We start from the raw sequence: 24,500 nt of genomic DNA, 5'->3' as shown, positions 1-24,500 counted from the left end.
AAAAAGGGCATCTGAACTGGAGAAATAACTTTTTCAAGCAACAGAAAAGAACAATAGCAGATTGGCAGGAATTGTGTACATTTTTAAACATACATTTGTAATTAGTATGTGGCTAAGACCTGACTGACTTTGCCGCACACATGGGAATCAAAGCTTGTGGAACATCAGGAAGGGGATGGTGTGAATCTGTTCACGGTTTACAGCAAGTTGTCAGTCCATTGCATGCAGTTGTTCACCATGTAATAAAAAATGAGAGAAAACAATCACTGACACAATGTCTAAAAGATACCTAGAGTGTATTTAACACTCTAAGCTCGTTTCGCGTTTAAGTGTTTTAGTTTGTTTGTTTGTCTGTTTGTTTGTTTGTTTGTTTTTACAGGCAGCATTTGTCAGGATTTATTTAACTAACTTAGCTAAAATACTGAAGAAATTAAAAAAAATTAATAAAAATACAAAGAAATTTTTGTAAAGAATTTGCATGACATGTTTGATGTTGTGTGATTCGTTTTCAACTCATATGAATAGAAAGTTTTTACGTGTCATGATTGGGCATGCCTGGAATTATAATTGTGTGTTTAGATGATGTGAGTAAGATATGATGTCATGGGAGATTATAAACAGCATAACCTCATAGTTGTGTGATCTAGTGAGTCATTGCATTGTGCGTGTACTGTAAGTTGACTAATATGTTCTTCTTTGAGTGACCCTAATAATAAGCCTCTTTGCCCAACTCCAGAAATATGTCTGTGGGTATAATTTCACCATGCACTTCCTGTACAGAGGTTTCACGACAGCTTTATTCCTCTTACTTAAAACAGAGAAAAAGAAAAAAACACAGAGAAAAATGCTCTTTAATGACTTGACTAAGGATTCTGCAATTCCACTTAAAAAGTTTCTTTTGAATGCGTGTGCTTGAGGGGATGTATTTCAAGTATATATATTGAAATAAGACATGGAGTACATAAGTGAATAATTAGCACTGGTTACAGGTGCTTTTCTTACAACAAGGCTGGTAATCAGAGCACTGAGTGAAGCCAGCACTCTGCAAGGCATCACAGCTTCAACTTTATCACTATTAAGACAGATATGATTCCTTGGTGCTGGATGACATGACCCAGTCACTCAGACTCACAAGAGACACTAAGGTGACAGTGGCAGAAGGGCTCCCAAGTGTCTTTACAAGTCATCCGTCATCTATGCGGAGCAGCTCTGGTCATTAATTCACTATGTGGGCGGTGAGTTTTAGCCACCAAATCCAATTGACTTACAGTGTTACAAGTTGTAGATGCTGCCTACACATTGCAGTCCTTTTATCACACATGTGACCAACTCGTACGTTATCAGTAACATGTTTTCTTCCATTGTTCACTAGATGTCTGCCTCACTATATTTTTATAACTGCAGTCCCGTGTTGATGTAGTGCTTTGGGGATGACAAAAACAAGAGAGCATGCACAAGGTCTGGAAAACATGACCTCACACACGTTGTAGAGAGGGTAGATTCCCAGAGGTCACAGCACTATGTTGCTCCTCAGAGAGGAAATGCCCGAGGGTCTCCAAGCCATTGAGTGACCTCAACCAGGCGCCATATCGAGCTGAGGGCATTCTGTTCGAGACGCCCACAAGCAACACTGTGCTGATGCTGGAAGCAGGACGCAGCAGCAGTATTCAGTCCATGCCTGCAGGTTTTCATGCCAGTAGACCTCAGCAGCAGACAATTGTTACTGATTAAGTCCTCATCCTTGGTTGAAGGTGTGTAGTGAAATCAATTGGTGTGTGCTGGTTTTCATTACAATCACTGTGACTCTCAGTAGTCTGGGAAAGCAGAACACAAATCCAGTGTTTTCTGGCATATAACAGTGCTCTATGTCTACAGCAAGTACCATACAATGTGATATAACTAATTTGATTTTCACAGTTTTTTATGTGCTTTATGTGTTCATGCCCTTTGTGGCTGGAACAGTTCAGTTTGACCAGTTATGTATAATTTCTAGTCATTGCATTTGAAATCATTGCATTGCAGTTTGTGTTCATTTTCTGCTTGATTGTAACGTGACACACTGGAATGATGTTCACCAAACCCCTCCTGGCCTGTCTGTCTATATTTATCCTCACCATTCTCTAAGCACTCTGTTTCTCAGCTACTTTGAAATAAGTCATATTTTTTGCTTCCATTATCTTGTCCTTAACATCCCTCCTTTCGTCTCAATGGCCATCGCTCTCTTCCCATTTTTACTGATGGTCCGTTTGTTTTGTGAAGCGGAGGCCACGTGGGCCCCCTTTTTATAGCTGTGTGCTGTTTGTTTTATTTATCTGACAGTTGTCCCCCCCATATTGTCCTGGGTTATCAGCACTCTCCTGCAGATTGCATTTCCGCCTGTTTGAGGCTCTGACCCATCTCAGGGTTCACCTTTAAATCAGATTCTTATCATTACCTCCGTGATAAATAGGCAAGGCTTAGGAGGAGATTACTCTGCTCGTCCTGTTCCTCCTGTTCCCACTGTCTACGGTGCTCTCAGTTGGGCCCTGAGCTGTCATCCCAGTCTCAATCAGGAGGAAGGCAAATTCTCAACTCTGTTCCTCTAAAGATTTGGTGACTTAAAAAAAAGACCTGCCTCTGTTCCCATGTGAATGGTCTCTTATCTCCAGTGGGCGTCCTTAAAACCCTCCTCCCACTCTGCTTCGCTCCTCTGAGAGTTAGTCAGCACATCGTCATACTGACAACTGAGCTCCCCCATCGATTTTTCACACGGTTCTTATCTGGGGCAATAGTTTCAGAAAGTTTTTTTTTTTCTTTACTAATGAAAGTGGTGTCATTTCAGATGAAATGCAAACACCTGTTATTCACCCTCTCTCTCTAATGTGCATTACAGAGACCTTCTCTGTTCTCATTTTCCAATATTTTGTCTCATTGTGGCCGTCTTATCTGTGATTTTGTTGTCTTTTCTGTGCTTCACTTTACATGTTTTCTATCATGTGCATGACTGTGCATGTTCATATTTAAACCGTATTTTTTAAATAGTTGATTACTTTTTATTTTATGCTTAGAACGACATGCACAAACATTAAGGATCACAGCCATTTTAGCATGTCGAGACTGACTGTGAACTCTTTCTTTAAATGGACACTACATGTGAGTCAGTGGTCAGTCATGTAACCATTTAGCTCTGCTGGCTTTGATTGATGGTCCCTAACAGCCAATCTTGCCATCCACCATGGGGAAATATGGAATTCATTATTTACTTTCCCATGTTGGGGTCAAAGGTTAAACTGAAACAATGATAAAATGGGCGAATACTTTGGACCACGAATGGGGGAAGAAAGACCTCACACTAACATTAACAGCTGGCTTCCCTCACCTATATCATGTGGACAGTTTTAATAGCAGTAAGCCGAAAGAGGTGCATGACTGTGTGATGGAGGACACTAATGTTAGTCCTGGGTCGCAATATCTAACCCAGGTTCACAATCTTTAAGTAAACATTTCTGAGGATGCATACATTTGACCACATCCATCAGTGTGAGAACACCCAGCTGTTATCTCACAACCTGACAAAAGCCAAAGTATAGTTATCACACTGGTGGTCTTGGTTCGTGAACATTGTTATAGAAACTACACATATTACACCATTTACTGATGTCATACAAATCTTTATGGTGCAAATCATCCATTTGCAGATCTCAACTTGGCTCAAAATGTTGGTATATGAGGCTGAACTTGTGACATGTTATGCATCTTCCGATTTGGACCAATTATTAGATAAAATAATGAATTTGATTTCCTTTCAAACGCTGCCAGTTAAAAAGCCCTTCATTCTTCCTTCATCATATTTGGGCAGCCAGTTAACTAGAACAGCTCAGTGCATTAATGATGATAGATTCTTCACCCAAGGCCTTTGGAGAACAATCACTCCCAGAATGCCGTGCCAGAGCCTGACCCTCTGACCTGTCTCAGGCCACACAGCAAAGAAGATCTATAAGCAGATTTGAGGCAGAAGTGACCAGTGGCCAGACACACTGGCCAGTAAGTGTAGGAGCCTGTTTGCTGGACAAACATGCTCAGGCATAATAGCCCCACAGCTGGAGAATAATCCTATTGGAGGCCTTGAAAAAATCCAGGCCATGTAAACGAGAGGAGCTGGATGATATGCAAATCTTTTTAAAACCTAATGAAGCAGAATCTCATTTCACAACAAGCTGAATTTTGTCTAAAGGAACAGAATAAAAACAAGCTGAATTGAGTCCTTTGGTGTTTCTCTGTGGGAAACTTGTCATCTTTGAACTCTTAGGGGATTCTACCCCTGCATCTCAGTAACCACTGCCACTGTGAAACAGGCCTGTTTCCTCTGTGAGGTTTTAATCTTTTCAGACAGGAAGAATCTTATTCAGCGTCACGCTACTGTATTCCATCATATTAATGACACATGGCTAGTCAGGATAGGCAGGACTTTTATTTAGTGTGTTCCTGTGTTCTGCTTTATCCAGCAGTCTAGACTTTAAAAAATAAGATGAATCTACAGCCAAGCTAGCTGAGCTAAATGCCAATTACAGCATGCTAACATCCTTACAGTGACAATGCAAACATGCTACTGATAAGTAATGACTGAATGACTAACTGACTGACAACCCAGGGTTTCAAACTGAAATGCCAAAACTTAACAATTATAAAATTTATCATATACAGTATGTAAGATGAATGAAAGCTGAAACTATTCACAAGTAAAATACAGGTTCAGCATATTTCTTTCTTGACAAATTAGCTGAAATATTCCTTATAATCATAATAGATTTAATGAATAATTGTTTCAGGAAAATTACAGGGGCAATTGACATCATAAAGATTCATTGTCTGGGAACCATTCATTCTCAAATAATCCTGGAAACCCATGATCAATCCAGGAGATTATAGCCTGTTTCAGACATGTTAGGAGAATTCAGCCTCGGATATTATCCAGAGTGGCCTTTCAGACATGTAACTCACAGCGAGAGATCGCCCGAGTTAGAGACGTATCTCAGGTGTGAAAATACGCTTATTTCTGTGGGCAATCAGCGAGCACAGGAGGCACAATTTGATATAAAACCTAATCTGTGGTAAACTGTGTTTTATTTACAGCACATCGGAGCCGTGCATCTAATAAAAAAAGGTTCAATCACTCGACTACAGCGGCAGTTGAGTTATAGAAACATCGTCAACAGGCCAATTCACTTGCTTCTAATCCTCCCGATGATTTGCCACAGAGCAGCTTGCTGCACGCACAAGCTCACGTACGTAATAGGGACTTTGTACATGTGGGGCTCAAAGGATCCAATCATCACAAATTCAGGATAATGTCAGAATTCCAGTGCTTATGAGGTATTTCACTGGAAAATCGAAAACTTTTATCTACTGGTTGAACCCAACCCATCCCCCCAGCATTTAGGAATAGATATTTCACTTAAAAAAAAAAGCGCCAACTTAATTATGGCACTGTAGTGTAATTCTGATTGCCACTAGTGTCAGCTGGATTTTTCCTCTGGGGAAAACACTGGGGGGTGTATATCTAGATATTTTAGGCCCGACCAACTGTGGTGTACTGTAGTAACCAGCTGTTGTACAGCAATTGCCATTTCTAAAACAGGCCACTACCATAGCCAAGTATGCGGAAATGTGTGTTTTAAACAATCTCCCTGTGTATTGTAGTGCAAAGATTACAACCACATGCTAAGCCAATACACTGTATACAGTGGGTCATTATGAGTAACACAACCTCAGTGATGCACAGTATACACTGCTTAACAAAGCGGACACCCCTGACAGATCACCCCGTCTGTGTGCAGCAGCTGTAATTTTCCCAAAGACCTGCCTTGACTTAACTATCAGCTGTGGTTCCTGTCGCTTTCTACACTTTATCCAAATAGGTTGGCAGTCTTTACAAGCAGGGTGATAATCCCACCTTTTATTGGTGCTAAGAAGCTACCTTCATTGGCTTTTGCAGGAATGAACACCCAAGCCAATGCCTGAAGCCAAGGGCCAAATGTAATTTTTATTTTCATTTTTCACTGCTGTTAAAAGTGATAAAGATAGTGAATAATAATATATTATACGTAATGTAAATATTTCTATGCATATTTGTTTATGGTTATCCCAAATAAATTGAAACTTTTTGAGAAAATGATAAATTGTGGGATATGCTGTAGAACGACATCCCCCTCTGGAGACAACCTTATCATTCACTGCAGATGTTTCTGTTGACATTACCCACACAAACACATGAACTTTGACTCAATTATTGTTGAGAATGTTTTCACAATATGGGGAAAACAACACTCATCAATAGAAAATACAGATCAGGTTTTATTTTAAAAACATATATATGTACAATTTTATTGTTGCGTTAATTTTTTGAAACAGAGACAACAAACCATATAATATTCTGTTTTGTGTGTTTCTGTATGGTTAGATATTGATTAATCTCCCATTCTTATCTCTCACTAAGGGGAGGTGGGGGTTTCATGTGAAATCGTAAATGGGACCTTTCATAAAAGTCCATGAGTACAAACATTGTCCATTCAAGGACAATTTGTTTTCCATGAAAAACTGATGGAACGATGTGTTCATCTCTGAGCAAACTTTAGTCATTATTTGCATTCAGAAAAAAATTCCATCGAGGGGCCGCTTACTGTTGTTTGGGGCATTTGGCTCTCTTTCAGTCAAATGGTGAGAGTTGCTTCGTTTGTCCCTACTGGCAGCTTTGCAGTTTGTTAACCTCACTAGTAGATAATTTTATAGCTGTCAAGGCTGCTGCCCACTGGAACAAATAGGGCCATAGTTATTTGCTGGGAGTGGATTCCCAGAACGATTGTGGTCACTTCCTGAAATGACATCATGCTACAAACACAATAATGAAATTCTTCATATCTGACAGAAAGTGAGTGCTCTGTTTTATTTTGTGATATTTAAACCCAGCCTGACAAAAAAAACATTTTCTTAATCACAGCAATGAACACGTATAGAAATGTTGGGGTCTGTATCATATACTGTAGTGCTCACATACTGTATGTTGCATTGGTGGTGGGCAGAGATGGTCCTCTCCCAATCTTTGACTAGCCTTACCTTGTGCCCCCCTGGCAGAAACAGATGGTGGTAGGGACAGTACTTACTTTATCACTGTATATCAAGGACTTATAACAGAGTATAGGACATTCTGTACAAAGAGAATTGTCCAAAGTAAATAAATAACTGCCGTTATTAATAAATAAATTACAATTATAATGATTATTATGTTAATTCAATATGTATTCATATTTTTGTCACACTACATCTTTGTAGCAGTTGAAACAAGTCAGATAATCTCCTGGATTTTACCCCTGTCCAACAACAATTAGCTGCATATCAAGATACATACACTTTGTATGTGTATCTCTACTTTTACTTTCATTAATTGAATGTAACACTTTAACAAGCCCTTTTTCTTTACCCTTGAGTTTAGTTCATAATTTTGTTACATGACACTGTTTATGACTGGTTCAGCTTCTGGGAAAATCTTACTGATGTGTCACCCTGAACGTGAGCATGAGCGTTCATATAACTGGATCGACTCAGCAAAATATGATTTCATTCATCCATCTTTCATGTTTACACGGTGATTCATATACATTAGTGAGTCATGTGTTTGCAGACTGGGAAGAATCAACTTTAGCATCTGGAGAACAGAAAGATGTTCTTGTTGATCTCTTTGCTGGTTCTTTGTTTTTGCCAAATAGGGATCTATAATATCTTGTTTCTATCAATGTTAGATAGCAGCTAGGTGTCCATTCAGCGATGGCATTCCTGTCGGGGAAGACTTAGTGATTAAAGCAGACAGGTGTTCTCAGTCCTTGGAGAAATAAAGAAAAGAAACCATCGATGGAAACATGCAGCCATCATGGAGGAACATCCATAAAATAGATCATGGAGAGGAGAAAATGGATAAGAGCTAGAGGCCAGAAGGATACCAACCATTGATTAGGGAAGCACTGCTGGATGCTCAACTAAGGTCCACTCACTGTGGGAATGTTTTAGCATGTCTGTTGGGAAACTGGACTCTCTGACATTGTTTCAAGTGAAACAAACTTTACGATATGAAATATTAAAAATAATGGTTCCTCACCACTGACCGCGGTTATATAACACGTCCACAAAATATGTACAACCCAAAAAAGCTGTGTATGCTTTATGCTGTGATATGGTATTGTATGGTAGCTGTGATTGGACTATTCTAATATGATGATATTCCTCCCCTGTATGAATGCCCACTCAGTGATGCTAAGATAGACAGTGCATTACAAGTACAATGTACGTGCTAACTTTGCAAACATCAGTCCTAATTTAACTATTAAAAACTATGATGACAAATCATAAACTGTAGCTGCCAAAAATTTCACTGGTTCATGTTGATTAAGTCATTTGGCCTGTAATAGATAATAAAAAATAAAAAAAAATTCTTACAATCAGTCACTTTCTATTTCCAAATGTTATTGGATTTGTGTACCAAATTAACCCCTTGAGAATTGCATAGAATTAGATTAAATTAGACTTAGATAGGAAATAGCACACACATGCAAACATACATCTGTTTTTAAAACAGTTGCATTCAGTAGTAGTGTACAGTTGGTTAGTCTGAAATCAGAAAACAGGCTGAACTCAATGCAGTGAATGAGCCATCAGCTCTTAGCATGTTGCTGTGTGAGTCTTGGCACCCAATTCCACAGGGCTGAGCTTGAATCTGAAGTGTGTGTGCATAATTCCATCATATTGCAGTGTGTCATCCTGACAGCAGAGCAGTGTCATTGTAGGAAAGCTAATTGGATTTGCTGGATGAGTGTGCTGCAGCGCAGCTACTGTTGCTCAGGATAGTGATGACACATCGTGCTGGACTGTAGCATGTTAGCTACAGTAAAGAAAATCCCAGAGCCCGCAAATATCATAGGACTGGTGAATTTGTCACCCGCACATCATCACACAGTTACCAGATATACATAGCTGAATGCTTTATATCTTACTCCACTTTTTAAAAACCTGTCAATCTTCTTCACTGACCATGATTATTTTGTTTTGGCTTCTCCCTGTGTCTAAATTTACACAACTAACACTGCAAGCATACATTTTGAGCCTATTTAAAATCTTGACACAAGATTGGACTCACCATGTGGTTGTAAATAGATGAGGCACTGGCCTTGGTTGAAAACAGCTCTGGCAGAACTAAAGAGTGATTTACTGTATTCACCACTTGGCCTGCTCTTTTCACTGAAAAATAGGCTAAACTGAAAGAGGAATAAACATTGCTGAAGTTTTCCCAAGCATCGCTCAGATTCATTATGTGCATAACTTACTTAATAGCATTCCTTCCTTGAACACTTCACGCTATGCCTACTCACCATGCACTGCAAAAGCTTTATATGCACACAGTGCTATGGAAAGGCTCGGATTTGGAGGGGTCGACAGGGTGGTGTTAGAGTGGGTAAAACATTATTTTTTTTGCAACCTGACATTAAGACAGTTAAAATTTTCTGGGTGGTTTGGCACTCACAGTTGACAAGAGCAGGTAGTCCAGCAGACAGACACTTTTCACTCCTCGCAGGACAGAGGACACAGAGAATATACTGTTTTTGGCCCATAGGCTTGTGGTGAGAGATTTTTCTTATAGAGAGTTTCCACAGCAAACAGAGCTGATTAATTCAGCCCTCCAACCCCCACCCCTGAAAATGATTCCCTCCACAGCACAGGGGCACTTGGGCATGTTTAGCGCAAATGTAATTACGGCCTCGGTAAGCGGCCGGCTTTTTAAAGAACCCCTTCTCCTCCTCTCTCACTTCAATACCTGATGATGTCATGGCCCTTTGTGGGGTCGCAGAAACTCCTCAAATCAACTGCCACTCATGACCTTTTCTTTCACTTTTTTTTTCTTTCCCCCCTTTGCTGAGTTCTTTCTTCCTCTTTTTCTTTCTCTGGTTCATAACTGAGGTTCCCTTTATGGGTTGATCAAGCAACCCCCTCCCATTGGCCTGCTTTTGGAGCCACTTTATAAGAAATGCATGCCCCTGTTTAAATGTATTGATAGTCCTCATAGACGTCCCAGTCTTTTGTCCCCCTGGCCTGCTCAAGTCTAAAAAGTTTCAGAACATGGAAAAAGCTCCCAGCATACGGCTTTGTCCTGACAATCCCACCTCTAAACATATTTGACTAAAGACATATTGCAGTTTGACAGACCAGAGCAATGCAGCTTGGAGAATTTCACCCATTTTATTGCCACTCTCAGTGGCAGAAAGGAATGTAATCTGGCAAACAAATGTTGTGACAGACAGCTTGTCTGGAGGATTTTATGGCCCGTCTGTGCTGTTGGTACATATACCAGCCCCCTCAACAGTTAATGCTGAATGCAATTATACATTTAGTTTGTCAAACACACATTTACACACAAAGAAGAAAAATGTTTGACGCTTCCTTCCACATCGCTCTTAGGGTGTCCAACTCTTTTTAAAGAGGTAGTAAGAACATTTTAGAAAGGGCTAGGCTACTAACGGCCTAGAGCTAATCTCAGACTCAACAATGGAAATCACATTTCGAATAACTGAAAAAATGCGGACAAGCGACCAGCAAAAGTAGCTGAAATGTGGCTTTTCAGTTGAGAACTGTCCAAAGTTTGTTTCTAGTGTGTTTTTTTTTTTTACTGTCACTGTAAATTTACGATATTAATATTACCCACAATGTCATGATACCACCGTGTTTTTGGTTGTCTCTGCAGAGATAAAAATTGAGAATATAGGTGTGCGTGTCAGTGTGGGATTTAGACATTATAAGTAGTAAAAAAAGTCTTAACCATTTGTTTGTCTTTGTGTCATATTACTTTCACAAGGCATATTTTCTCATTGGATGGTTGCTATGCAGCACTGACAACACTCCTTTTCCCTTCTTGCACACAAATGAATGAATCTGAGCAGGACCAGTGAGGTCTGTTTCTGTGGCATACATATAGTTTATGTCTAATTATGGATGCCAGTGTGGGAGAGAAATCGGGCAGGCATTCATTTGTTCAATGTTCTGGTTTGCTATCTCCTCCATGCTCCCCTCTCCATCTCTCCTTGTCCAAGTGATTACAGCACACTTAAATGCCTAATTGGCTTTACTCCTTATTAGCAATACAATTATACAGGCCTTGCGATTCTCATGTGTGCAGCCATCTGTAAAAAAGAGACACCATTCAGATCTATCCATAATTCAAACTATGGTTAGTCTTCCAGCCGGGGCCTTTGTGAAGCTTGTATGGTTCTTATCCTGGCTTGCAGGGCCCCTTACTCTGCTGTCTTTTGATCATTACCTTACCTTTATGTTGAATTAATAGAAACCTCACAGATAACACAAGCCACGATTATTCATTTGTTTTCAGTTGGTTGTTTAGAATCAAATTTAGGTTGGATTCAAATTGTATTTTAAGGTGGATAAAAAGAAGATGTTTGTCACAAATTGTGCAATTAATTTCTTGCAGACTTGTTGCATTCACAGCAAGCACTTTATCTCTTTTTACTGGCTTTTATTGGTTTAATGGAATACTTTCAAGAAAAGTTAGCAAAATAAATCCTGACTGCAGATAATGAAGCTAGAAACTAATATTTCAGTGCGGTTGTCACCTTGACAGTATGTCCATGTCAGGGAACTCACTGAACTTCGGCATATGTGATGGATGGACTAACTTAGCCGGGTATATTAGGGTACACCATTGCAGAGGTTCATTATCTGTTGCCATATCTGCACACCTGGGAACCTGTCAGTCTGTCTGGGTTTTTCCTCTGCTGTAATAAGACAGTTCTGATAGTATCTAATGACAAGGCAGACACCCAGGTTCCTGATGCCATTATCAAAAGTGGCCTCATCAATCAGAGAGCAGTGTGACAGGGTTGTGTGTGTGATGACAGGAACGATTGGTGATGAGAGGCTGCAGTGGGGGAGAAGGGTGGGATGAAGAGATGATGGGTGGATTTAAGGCGAGTTGTGCATGCAGGAAGGGGCGGAGAGTGTGTGGCTTTAATGAGGCGACCTACCTTTTACCCGTGTCCACCCAGTAAAAGGTGGTGTTATTGGAGGCGTGGCAGAGAGCAAGAGAACAAGCCCCTCACTCAATTTATACAATCAGTTTACTTACTCATCTCACATTCATCCATCCAGAGATGCTCAGTTACATAGCTGCTTCAGGTTTTAGCTAAAATCACATCCACAGAACTGGTTACAAAACTGTGTCTAACAAAAGTTTTACATTGACATGTTCTCAATATAACGGTAAGTCATTTCATAACAATAAAGAATTGCCATTTTTACACAACAGGTGTCATTTTGTTCTTTGCAATCAAGGGCAGCATTGAGAAACAGGCATTTCTCAATGTAAATTTTGCATCCATCAATTGTTAAATAGAATTTTGTAACGCCATAATCCTGTACTGTTTCAGCGTAGGGATATATTGCATTTTACCTCAAAGGCACACTTGTGTTGCTCAAGCACAGGAAATTTCTAACATGCTGAATGAACTCTCAAGCACTGTGGAGGAAGGGGCTGAGTTTACGCTCACGCGGATTAACATGTTTGGAAATTCTAACTCTCTCCATCTGACATCTTTGTGTGAGAAGAAAAGCAGAGAAACCTTTGACAACGACATTTTTCACATGATCTGGCCTAGATGAAAAAGTGCCTTTGAAAGGCAGTGAAGCCCAGGAAAATTGTTTGTTGACCACACAGCAACCATCGTATTGCGGCTGTCAGGCCTGTGTGGCATTCCTTTGGGAAACAGATTAATAGTTCATTTTCATGGCAGTTGCATTGGGAACGAGAGAGAGAGAGAAATAAAAGAGAGAAAAAAAGTGAAGGAAGAAAAACAAAACTGTTTTTTTAATAGATTGTTTTTTAATCACATGAGCACTTCATTTTTATTAAAATTTGTAATAATAACGATAAAAAAATGCTCATTGTATGGCCATATGCAAATGCTTGTCCTTCAAATGAAGACTAGTCTGCACAGGGGTTGTTTCGAATAGACATTTTGTTTTCTCAACTTGATTACAATGTCGTCCGGAATGCACTTTCAGTGACAAGGAAGTTTAGGACCCATCCTCAGCGTCCTCTAATCTCTTCTTATTTTATCAGGGAACTACAGAAACTACAGAAACAATAGTTTTCCTTTGCAGAAATGTTTTGCATACCTTTCCTAAATATATCTGAAATGGCATGGAAATAAAAACATGTTTACCCCGGCTCTGTTTTCTGTCACTGTTGAAACTTTGCATGCACATTATGCTATTAGACTGTAGTATTTTAATATGAACTTTGCAATAGCTATTTCTTATTTTGCCCATTTTTATTGCAGTTACATGGTTCCTACCCTGCCCTGTAATATATACAGCAGCAGACACTTTTAAATAAAAAATTATAATAAGTTGCTGAAAAATAAAAAGGCTTACAGAAGGTTTATTTTGTTCATTTAAAAATAATCTGATAATGTTTTTCTTTGATATTAAATTAATTTGCAGCGCTTACAAATAGCACCTAGCACCAAATAATGTGTAGATAATCTGTGTAGTTGTAAAAGGGCAGAGACAGCACACTCTTTTACAGGATGTGCTAAGTATTCATTTGGAACTAGAGCATTAGTCCTTATTTGTTGCTGGCGTCCCACTTTATTGCCTTGGGAACACGCTCAACAAACGCTAACAAATCACTTTCCTAGGCCACAGCAGGGAACCCTGTGGTAAGTAGCGAAAAACTTTTGTCTTTTTCCAAACTTTTACACCAGTAATTGTTCTAAGTGCATGTATCAATCAGAGCCCTTGCCATTTACTGTACATTATCTCCTACATTAGCTCTTGTAAATTATGTGAGTGCAGGTGGAGATGCAGTAAACACAAGCTCCACGAGAGTATGCATGTGTGCGTAGAGGAGTAGGTGTCCAAGCATGTGCACACACCTTGTTAGCTTGTATCCATGCACGCCCATAGCTTTAGAGCCAGACAGAGATTTGCTCCTCAATAGATCAAGGCCTCACTAATGGCATATGATGCTGCGGCGGACTCAAAATGAGCCGTGTAAAAGAGTGACATTATCGATCGCGCCTGGTGAGTCGTGTGGCCTCCAAACACCTGTGATTTTAATGGCAGGCTTACTTTTTCATGGTTGTGGGAATAAATCACATTGTGGCTGTGTGGGATCAGAGGGTCCCAGCAGTCTGGCAGAGAGCTCCATCACATTTTATATTGTGTTAATAATGTCAGATGCATGTGGGAGAGGGAGAGGGCCTTGCATGCATTCATCACAGGGGAGAGGACCGGACAGAGTGTCGGGCAGGGAGACAGACTCCTCCATTGAGCTTTCTGTCATTCCTTCACAGACTCAGACAGAGACCGCGAGGATCTATATAAGCTCTGTGCGACACAACATACAATCTGTCTGCTGGGCTTTGCCTGGGAAAAGCTGCTCTCAATAGCACTAAATTTGAGCCTAGCAAACATTCATCAAGACATATGCTTTTATTCTTGCCATCGGGCAGGTTAATGGGATTAATTCACAATTTCAATCACTTTGAAATGTAGCTATAAATAATTCATAGTCTTGATGGAAAGCAGGATTTTGTTCATTAATTCTCTGAAATTATTTTCACTCCATTTCTTTTTGATGAATGATGTGCATGAGGAAAACATATTGAAATGCGCAGAAACAATTAAACTGCTGTCATTTTCCCTTCTTTGAACAGAGGCCAGCCAGTAAAATTGTTACTTCAGCACCTCTCACTGCGTAACGGTCGAAAAAGACAGAGCAGAGCATCTCAGGATAGACCTTCTGCTAAAGCTTTTCCAGCATTCCTGCTAGAAAATTCACTTAATCTGGGGAGCATTACTAAGAAGAATTGACTTATGCACTGATTGCGCGGATATGTCCACTGACTTGGGTATAAATCAAGCAAATTCGCAATGAATAAGCAATATGTTTTTGTAATCTGGTCTGCGTATTGTTTTCCCTTATCTATGCTAGGAAAAGACCCCTAATTTGTCTCACCCTTGCCCACATCCAAGTAACATTAAACACTTTCTTCAAAAATGTAAATTTAAAAATGTAAATCGTCATAGGTGTACAACAGGTAGTGGGTAGCAGCAATGTACAGTTATTACAACCTCTCGTAGCAATAACATGTAAGCACCCATCCCTGCAGGCACTTAAAGACTTTGACCCTATGCACTCCCTCGCAGTGTGGTTAATGCAGATTACAACGGTCTGACTACTGAGAGCCCTCCTCACAGCTGCTCCCACCTCTCCCAGTCTGCACGGCTATAATTTAGCAGGCAGGGCCACTTGCTTCCCTCTGAATGCTTTGAAACAAAGTCAATAGAAATTGGACGAAAACTCTGTTAAGAAGAAATAAAAATAATAATTAAGAAAAATACAGCCATTAAAAGCCATGTCTCTTAAGGGTGAGATGGAGAAGACAGGAGTGAGAGTGCACCGAGGGGAAGCAAACGAGCAGCATACTTTGTCACACAGGAGTTGGCACCTTCACACTTTGTCCCGCTTGCTGCCAGTGGCCTCATTTGAGCTTCAGCAGGATCAGCTCCCATAACAACATGGAAGTTAACCACATGGCATTTCAGAAGTTATGATTTATCCCAAATGACTTTTTTCTAGTCATGTAAACTTTGAGCCACAGTTACACTGATGAAAAGCATGAATGTTACTGTTCATTATTATCAGTCACATAGAGTTAGTGAAGGGGCAGAATAGAAGAAAAGGTTATTTTGGACGGTCTCCAAGCTACGGGATTTATTATGCCTTGTCAGTGAATTGCTCCCTGTATTGAATATATATTCGCTCTAAACTAATTGACCAGTATGGTGAGAGGCACTGAATTAGGCAAATGGGCCCAGGATGTGAAGTTGGACTTGATTTATTACTTTGAATGCAACTGAAATCAATGTCTCAGCTCCCCAAAACCATTGCATTTCCCAGCTGAAATCATTGTTATGCTTAAGAAAAGAGAGCTTATGCAGACTTAATGTGTTTCACTGGTTGAATGTGTTTGTGTGCCATTCAGGGGCGAAATCATATTTAATGGCTGACACTCAGTTCATGGCAGGTCCTCCTTATGCTCAGTGGCAGGCCACCTTCGTCACCGGGAAGGCCCTTTCAGAGGGGAGGGCCAAAGATAGGGCCCTACATTCATGAAAAGGGGAGTACAAATGGTGTGCATGAGAAATGGAATGGGAGAAAAGCACTCAATTTGCACACAGCGCTACTGCTAAGCTTGGGCTTGGCTATAGGCCTCAGCCTGCTGACCTCACTGTGCCAGACTGGGACCTCATTTGCTTTGGGAGACTCTTTTGTTTCTCCGGCCCAGGAAGAGCACTAATTTCATTTCAGTCTCGACAGAGCAGTTGCCTTGGCTTCTAGGTGAAAAATGTTGTGGATGCCTAATAAATTAGGATGTTCTCTTTCTTCTGTCCCAGAGTTGTTTGTCTGGATGACCTAAACCAAGCCTACAGTTACATTTTCACAACTGAAATCGCATTCATTTGCAAATTGACTCTTTGTAATTAATTCCCAAGACTGAAATTCTAAGCGGCTGACGAAGAAAGTAAAGACCAGCTGTAATTTGACTTTGGCCTGACAGCATCACCCTAAATTCTTGTTTATTTGTTACTGGTTGGATTTTTGAAGCTCCCACTCACGGTAACCAGTTATGTCTTAGTGGAGAATTTCCCCAACAGTTTACCACACTTTGAAACATTACCATGGAGTTACCGTGCATTAACATTGTATAGGATTTTCTTGAATAATTCCTTATGATTTGGCAGGAACACCAGGACAGGTACGCTCGGTTGTTGTTACACAAACATTTCCATACAATAACCAATGCCCCTGTAATTTGACCTATTGTCAATAGTGATATGCTCCTATTAGGAACAGTGCATTGCCAGTTATGAGATCAACAGTCGTTGGCTGACAAATGAAAAAGGCCATCCCAGCTTATTCCGGTTTAATAAGCACTGAATGCACTTTATTGATTATTCACTGCTAATATGCAGTAGCTGAAATCAATACGTGGCCCAGGTCTCATTTCAATATAAATCTAATTATTGCTATTGCTAAAGCTGAAGAAATTAGCAAGGAAATTGATTGCCATGTTATTTTCATTTGCCCATATATAATGACCTCAACACTAGTTTTTGTTTTGTACATTCATAACACTTAGGGAGTAAGTAATATCTTATTTTCATAGCAGTGAAAATACGTGACCACACACTAACCTCACACATTATCTTGATGCTGTAATTTTTCATGAAATTGCTCTTACATGTATTTGTCAGCTCGTGTTTTTGTCTTAAATGCCTATAAATATACTGCATTTTATTGAATGACCTCATATGGAGTCATTTGCAAGCCACAGCCTCTTGTATAAAACAAGCCATAATATGCTTCTACATCCCTCAGTAGATTTCTGTTAACCCCCCATCCCCAAGTCTTTCTAATCACCTAGTTACACATGGGTTGTTTGGTTTTTCCAAATCGCTTCTAGTTAGAGAGAAAAGTGAAGGAGACAGAGAGAGAGACATCATTACTCCATAATAAAGCATCCATATAGTGTAAATGTTGAGCTGGTGCAAATCCCTGCAGCTTAGCTGCAGAGCACCCTGGCAGGGAAGGTCAGGAGTAAATGTGTCTGAATTAAGCATGTTTCTTTTCCTGCCATTTATTTTTCTGGGTTGATGGTGGGGATGGCAGATGAAAAGTGATCGGGTTGGTGTTTGAATTTTTGCAGAAAAACCACAACCCTGTGGTTTATAGCAAGACTAATTTGATAATGTAAGTATAAATGAACTTGTGTAAATGTTGTTATAGCATGCATGTACTAGTTGACAAGCACTTATTACTGTACTTTTCTGAGTAAAGAGAAAACATACTGTACTGTACTGTGCTCTGGTTCTCAGGAGACTGTGACCTATTAGCCATTGTTCTTCATCTTGTCAACTTTTCAAGTATTTGCCCGGTGGCTTACTGTTAAGGTTAGGGTTAGGGTAAGGTAGGGTAATAATACACTGCTAGTTAGTAGACAGTTCTCACTTTTCCAGCCAGTAGTATAGTTGCTACAATACCATAAAGTCATGTAGAGCCACAGTATGCTCAAAAACAACAGAGATGTACTCAGTGTCTGAAGCCAATGTTCAGAATCAGAATTAGAATCAAGAAAGTACTGTACCAAGTATTTTTTCGTTACTACTGGAAATGCAGAATGTGACAATCCACCTACTTTACACAGAATGTGTCAAGTGTAACAACCATGCAGATAAAAAGAAGTTGGCAGTAGCTTGGCTCTAGGGAATATGTAGCTCTGGAGAGGTGTTGAGCGTGTTATTTACTTGCTCTATGCTGACTGGACAGGTGTTTTCTGACCTTACCGCCCCTGGCAGATGCCCCAACAATTCGTTTTTACAAGTTGTTTTTTTATCTGTCATGGTACCATATGTTACATGACATGTTAAAGAAGCGTTGTATAACTATTGGGAACAGTGCAACAATAATTTTTCTTCGAATTGATTTAATTTTTCTTAAAGTCGATTAGTAAACTTGTTCTGTCCTTAGGTTTCTGCTGGAATCAATATGACGGTGATTTGGTATCGCCCGGCTGTATCTAGAAGTGTGTCAGAGAATATCTGCAAAAAGCTGAGCTCAATATCCCCCCGTAGTGCAGCTGAGCTCCTGTTGAACCGTTCTCACTCTGCAGGGGGTACAGGAAGCAAAGCCAGCTCTCCATTGACAATAAATGGCAGCTGTCACTGGCCCAGCCATTTGAATCCATATGTGTGTGCACCCTGTAAGGTAGGGGCTTGAACTTCTGTCTCCAACTGTCTTTTTTCATTCTTCACACACCTACTTCTGTCACTTTTTGTTTGTACAACTAAACGCAACACTATAAAAGCCTTTGAGAAGACACCGAAACAGAGACTGTCTGAAAGCGTGCTGTGTTATTTCCGCGTGTCTTATTATGTCAAGACACTGAATGTTTTTGGAGAAAAATTGGAGAGGCAGTTAGATGCGGAAAGGATGAGGTTGTGAAGGGAGACTTTTTGTAACATACAAAGGAAATGGTTAGTTTCAAGCATAGTGAATCCATTAGGAGGATTCAACCATGGCTATGGTTAAGGGGTGTAGAGTTACTTTCAGCATTTTGAAGGTTACACTTTATCCTTTAAATCTTGATAATGTAATTGTTATGTACTGCGCTGTCGGACAAGGGGAGGAGTTTTCTTTGTAAAGTGATAAGTGCCTGTTCAGAATGCTGAGACATTCAGACATACAGGACTTCATGGGTTGGTGGAACAAAATATTGACTGAATAATCATAGTAAAAATATAAAGAATTCAAAGTAATGCCTGCCTGTATTTTAACTGAATTACAAATGTTAGTCCGTACTGTGTTTATAAGGGCTATGCAATCATGAGATCCTCCTGAAATTTTAGCTTAAGCTGAACTTTCTATGACCCCACGTCAACAATGTTCAATACGGCATTATGCCTTAGGATTCATTTGAGAACAGGAATTGAATCACCAAGTTAAGCCCACAAACTGAGAAAAAGAGCAAAAACAAGAATGTTGTACTTGCTCCCCATCCCCCAGTTTGAAGACTTGTACTTTGCCAAATGCTTTTAAAGTAGACAGTAGTCACCCTGGTCCTGAAGGCTGTGCCCCTAATTACAGAGTAGCTGTAATTACAGAACCTGTGTGGAGAGAGAGGAAAACCTAAATCCAGCCATTGTAAATTTAGATGACTCCCCTCTGATGATACCTGTTTTTTTCAGCATTGAGAGGTGCAAATAATCCCATCAAAGTGAACAATGACTACACACCTGCCTCCTGCACTTCTGTCCAATTACATGCAGCTAAACATTAGGTTTGCCTGCCTTACTGCTCTCGACATTGACCTTACATTATCTGCATACTTAAGGCGCTTCAAATTATGAGGTTCTGTAACTTCTCTGCTCCTAATGAGAAGTACTAAGTTCAACCTACAAAAATCAGCGATGGCAGCCTTTATCTGATGTGTGAATAGGTACTAACAGTTATGAACGATGCATTTGAAATGGTATATTATATTGATATACCACCTTTATACACCTCTTAAAGCCTTTTACAGTAGTGCTTGTGGCACTGAATATTTTATGTGGTTCAGTGGCAGTAGCAGTGGTTTTGTTTGAAAGAGACATGAATTGTGTGTCAAATGTTGCTTTTCAGTTTGGCCTTTGTCTAAATAGCTATTTTTAATATGTAAAACTTTGTTATTATTTAGGCAATGATCATCTTACACATTCTAAAATATGTAAATATTAAAATAAAAGGCAAGTTCCAAAAACATTTAATTAAATGCTGTAAACATTAACTGATGAAATCTTATCAATCATCCATGAAGTCTATGTGTCATATTAATCCGAAGTTGGTCATTTGCATCTCATGGAGGAGTGTTAGTGTTAATGAGTTGACCCCAAGGGTTAAAGGTTAAGCTCTCTCCAGTTGAGTTGTCAGCACAGCAGGACCATTGTATTTAAGTTAAGGAAAGCAGTTGGAGGTTGTGTGTCTGTGTGTGTGTGTCTGTGTGTGTGTATGTGTGTGTGAGTGAGTTGGTAAGAGAGAGAGAGAAAGACTATATATGTGCATTTGCACTTATATGTGTGAATATGCATATGTGAGTGTGTGTGTCTGTGTGCGTGTGCGCACTGAGGTTGGGGTCATCAAGACTAAATGTGCCACTTATAAAGATCCCAGAGGCCAGAGTGGTAGCATCCACCCAGTCAAGTGTTTCCCAGATCCCGCCCCACCCTCTCCGACCACTGCATACAGTGTTTTCAATAAATGCCCTTCTCTCTGTCTCATACTTTTTATCTTTCTGTCTCCACATCTTTGTCGCACTTGCCCTCTAGGTCACACAAATCCAAATGAATTGAAGTATGCAAAACACCAGTAACTTTAACTTTTGAAGAGAAATCTTGAGGATCAGAATACTTTCAATCAGGGGAAGTCATCTCAAATGTGTTTTGTCCTAATTTATAGTTTCCTCATTAAAAAAATAATAATTATATTGTTTAAACCCACATTATATTTTATGGTTGTGTTCGCTACCAGCTACTTTGGCAGACATCCAAGCATCTTTTTTAGAGCTAATTTGGTTTCGATTTTTAACGATACAGTTAAATTGTCAAGAGAAAGTCGTTGTGACTTTTGAACTATGCCAGATGACTTGGTGAGTCAGAAACTCCAGCTCTCACTCATTCACACACAAAGACATATACACACATTTACTGAATCAATTCTTACATGTGAAGAACAGAAAGGACTAACGCATAATTTGACCCTTGGTTCCGGTAAGAAATGGCCATAAAAACTGAAAATAAATTGTTCTCCTGCTCCCATGTGAATGGTCTGGTTAGCAGCCACTCCTCAAAGGCCACAACATTATTGGGGGCAACAGGATAACATTGTGTGTGTGCGTGTGTGTGTTTGTTTCGGCCTACAATACAAAATTCTGTATACAATGGGATACAATCGCTTATGTACTGTTTCCACAGTGACGTTTGTCTATTAGATTTTAATCTTTGTATCTTAGTGGATTATAACTTGAAAACTGAATTGCTCATACAAGGAGTTTCACTGATGCAAGTGACATTTACAGTAGAGGTCTCCACTGACTGTGTTGTTATATTGTCATCTAAGCCTGTTTTCATTTATTCTTTTAGTGTAAAAATGTGTTTTCAAATGACAATCATACATTTTTTCTTTTTTTCTTTCTTAATTTTTGGCCATTGCGTTAACTAAATGGAGTTCACCTTCCTGTCTGCAATCCTGTGTACAGTCGCCCGTTTCCTATGATCCATTACCTGCAGGCTGTTTAGACCCGCTTAGAGTTTGGGTCTGTTTTTGTTGAATGCTCTTTTACGCCTCCGTGTTTGAAGTGAGCCCTGCTCGGCTGCTCTAAGGGGTTGCCGCTCACAACGTGTGTAATTAAGCACTGTGCTGAGCGTCCAGTGTAGTGGGCAGCCACCGTACTACTGAAGTTTAACACCACAACCGGACATGACGCCTCATTGACAGCGCTACGGTTGACTGACTGTACAGTTACCCTACAGGATATACTTTATGTCAATGTCACAGGTACAAGTGCATCTGCTTACTTTTCTTCATGTCAACCTTGCTGCAGGGGCACATTTGACCACATAAGACAAGCAGACTCTTGAATTAATTTCATATCTGTATGAATTTGCCAAGGCCTGGAGCTGAAAGAGACTTTTCAAACAAAGGTCAAAGTAGAGGACTTAAGTAGGTCTAGGTTGTGTATCACAGCTGGAAATCAGGCCCAGGGAGTTTTAGTTCTTTATAGGCCTTTTGTGAGATTGATAGTGTACATTTTGACAGTATATTCTCCTAGGAATTATTTTAAATACTATGGGAGAAGGAAAGGAGCTTGGCCTTTATGTAAAGCACTTTGTTAGTAGTGCGAACTATTCTAACATTATTATAGACCAGTGACATACAATCACCAGAGTAATGAAATAATCAGAGTGGATTGAAGTGTCTGTTACTGAGGAACATTTGTTGTAACATAAATGGCACATACTGTAAATGTATTAAGTGTATATATTTGCTTTTTGTGGCACACTCAACCCTATAAACTTAGACTCATGCAAACAAGGCCATAGTGTTTCGTAGGTTTAACAGAGTATTGTTTCTGTGTCAGCCAGAAGCCAGTGTGTGTAACTGTTTTTGTCACGGCTGAAAATTTGATAGTTTTTCACACTTTGGTTTGCCAAGGCTTCCCATTTTTCTCCACTCCCCGTTTCCGCACTAAAGCCAACTGAGGTTTACAAATATTGAGCCTTAATCCTTGGGCGTCAGACAGCAGGGTCTGCTGTGTGGTGCTCAACAAATGACTGAGTGTTCATGAGCGAAATTAGTTCAGGGAGGCCTCTGTTTCCTCTCTGTGTTGATATAGGGGCAAATAAAAGCTGTGTAAACGCGAGCCCCAGTTTGTGAGTTCCTGAATCGAGCAACCGCTAAAATAAAGCTAAAGACCCACTGGACTTTTAGAATAAGTTTTACATTTCTTTTATACACATGAAAAAACCTAGTTATGATTGAATGATTGACATTTTTTCGATTTCTGCACAGGCTGATAAAAAATATGTGCAACAAAAATTTAACGGTGACACTCCTGTCACATTAGGGGGATCAGTGTGCCCTTGAGCAAGCTGCAACTTAATTCTACCTTGAAAGCTGTTGTGATTTTCTAAGAGCATATCAGCTATCGGCAAAAGTGTAATGCTTATGCTTTACCTTTCCAATAATAACTTACTGAATAACTAAATTTCTGAATGGGAGATAGTATCTGCTGATATTCAGCATTCAACATAAGCGTGCATTATGTTTAAGTTCGTAATAATAGTAATTATTTTGTCATTCATATTACTAACACAGGTAGTAGGTTTTCTTTGGGTCATGACTTTTAAATTGACAAACTGCTGTATTGTTAACTCACCTTGAATATGTGTTTTTTTTATGATCAAATGGGCTTTATCAAATGTATAGCTGCCACAAAGTGTAGAGGTGTCTGCAGGTTTCAGGTGCTGTGGATTCCAAAACCCAGATGCAGTTGTGTTTTCTCTCTCTCTCTCTCTCTTTCTATGTGTGTGTGTGTCTCTGTCTCTCTCTCTCTCTAAAATGATCCTTGAGGAGCACATGAGCAGCGTTGAATAGTGCCTTTAAAAAAGTGGAATGTGTAGGTTTGTTAAAGTTGGTGCCTGTGCCAATCATATCTGTCTGGTATTTCATTGTCAGTGCCAGACTCACGCTGCAGATGCTGATGTAATGAAATACGGTGATATTTCTAAACACACACATACATTCAGACTTCGATAGAAAAACACAGATAAACATGTTTACATTGACAATTGGGTTACTTGTGATTGTGAAATGCTTCATTTTAATTTACCAAGGGGAGAGAAAGTGCTGACTTGACTCTTGAGCCCACTACCTTGTTTAAGGCTTCTAACAGGGCGCCATGTTTCCGCGATACCCGCTTCCTTTTACTCCGCCATGTGAAACCATCTGTGGAGTTTTTTTTTTTTTTTTTTTTTTTTTTTTTGTTATTTATTTGATTCAGGCATGGGATTTACAGCAAGGTTGCACACTGGGGGAGTTATGATGTTTTCAGTCTCCCGATACTGTATGTCCTGAACAATGTGTGCTTCAAAAACAAATATTAATCTATGCACAGACTTTGTTCCCACCCAGACACTGTGGGTGTATGTGTTTGCATGTTCTAATGTGCAGTGTGTTTCTGGATCAGGCCCAGCTCCAGCCCCATTATCTCTCTGTGTCTTTGTATGTGCTGATTTATTTCAACAGTGCTCTTTTGGCCAAGCGCTGGGTGCCTCCTCTTTGTCAGCTCCTGTGTGAACGCAGAAGC

The sequence above is a fragment of the Channa argus genome, chromosome 2 (genome assembly GCF_033026475.1).
Source record: "Channa argus isolate prfri chromosome 2, Channa argus male v1.0, whole genome shotgun sequence".
NCBI classification, from domain to species: Eukaryota; Metazoa; Chordata; class Actinopteri; order Anabantiformes; family Channidae; genus Channa; species Channa argus.
The sequence above is the reverse complement of the archived record's forward strand: the minus strand, read 5'-3'. Positions refer to the sequence as shown.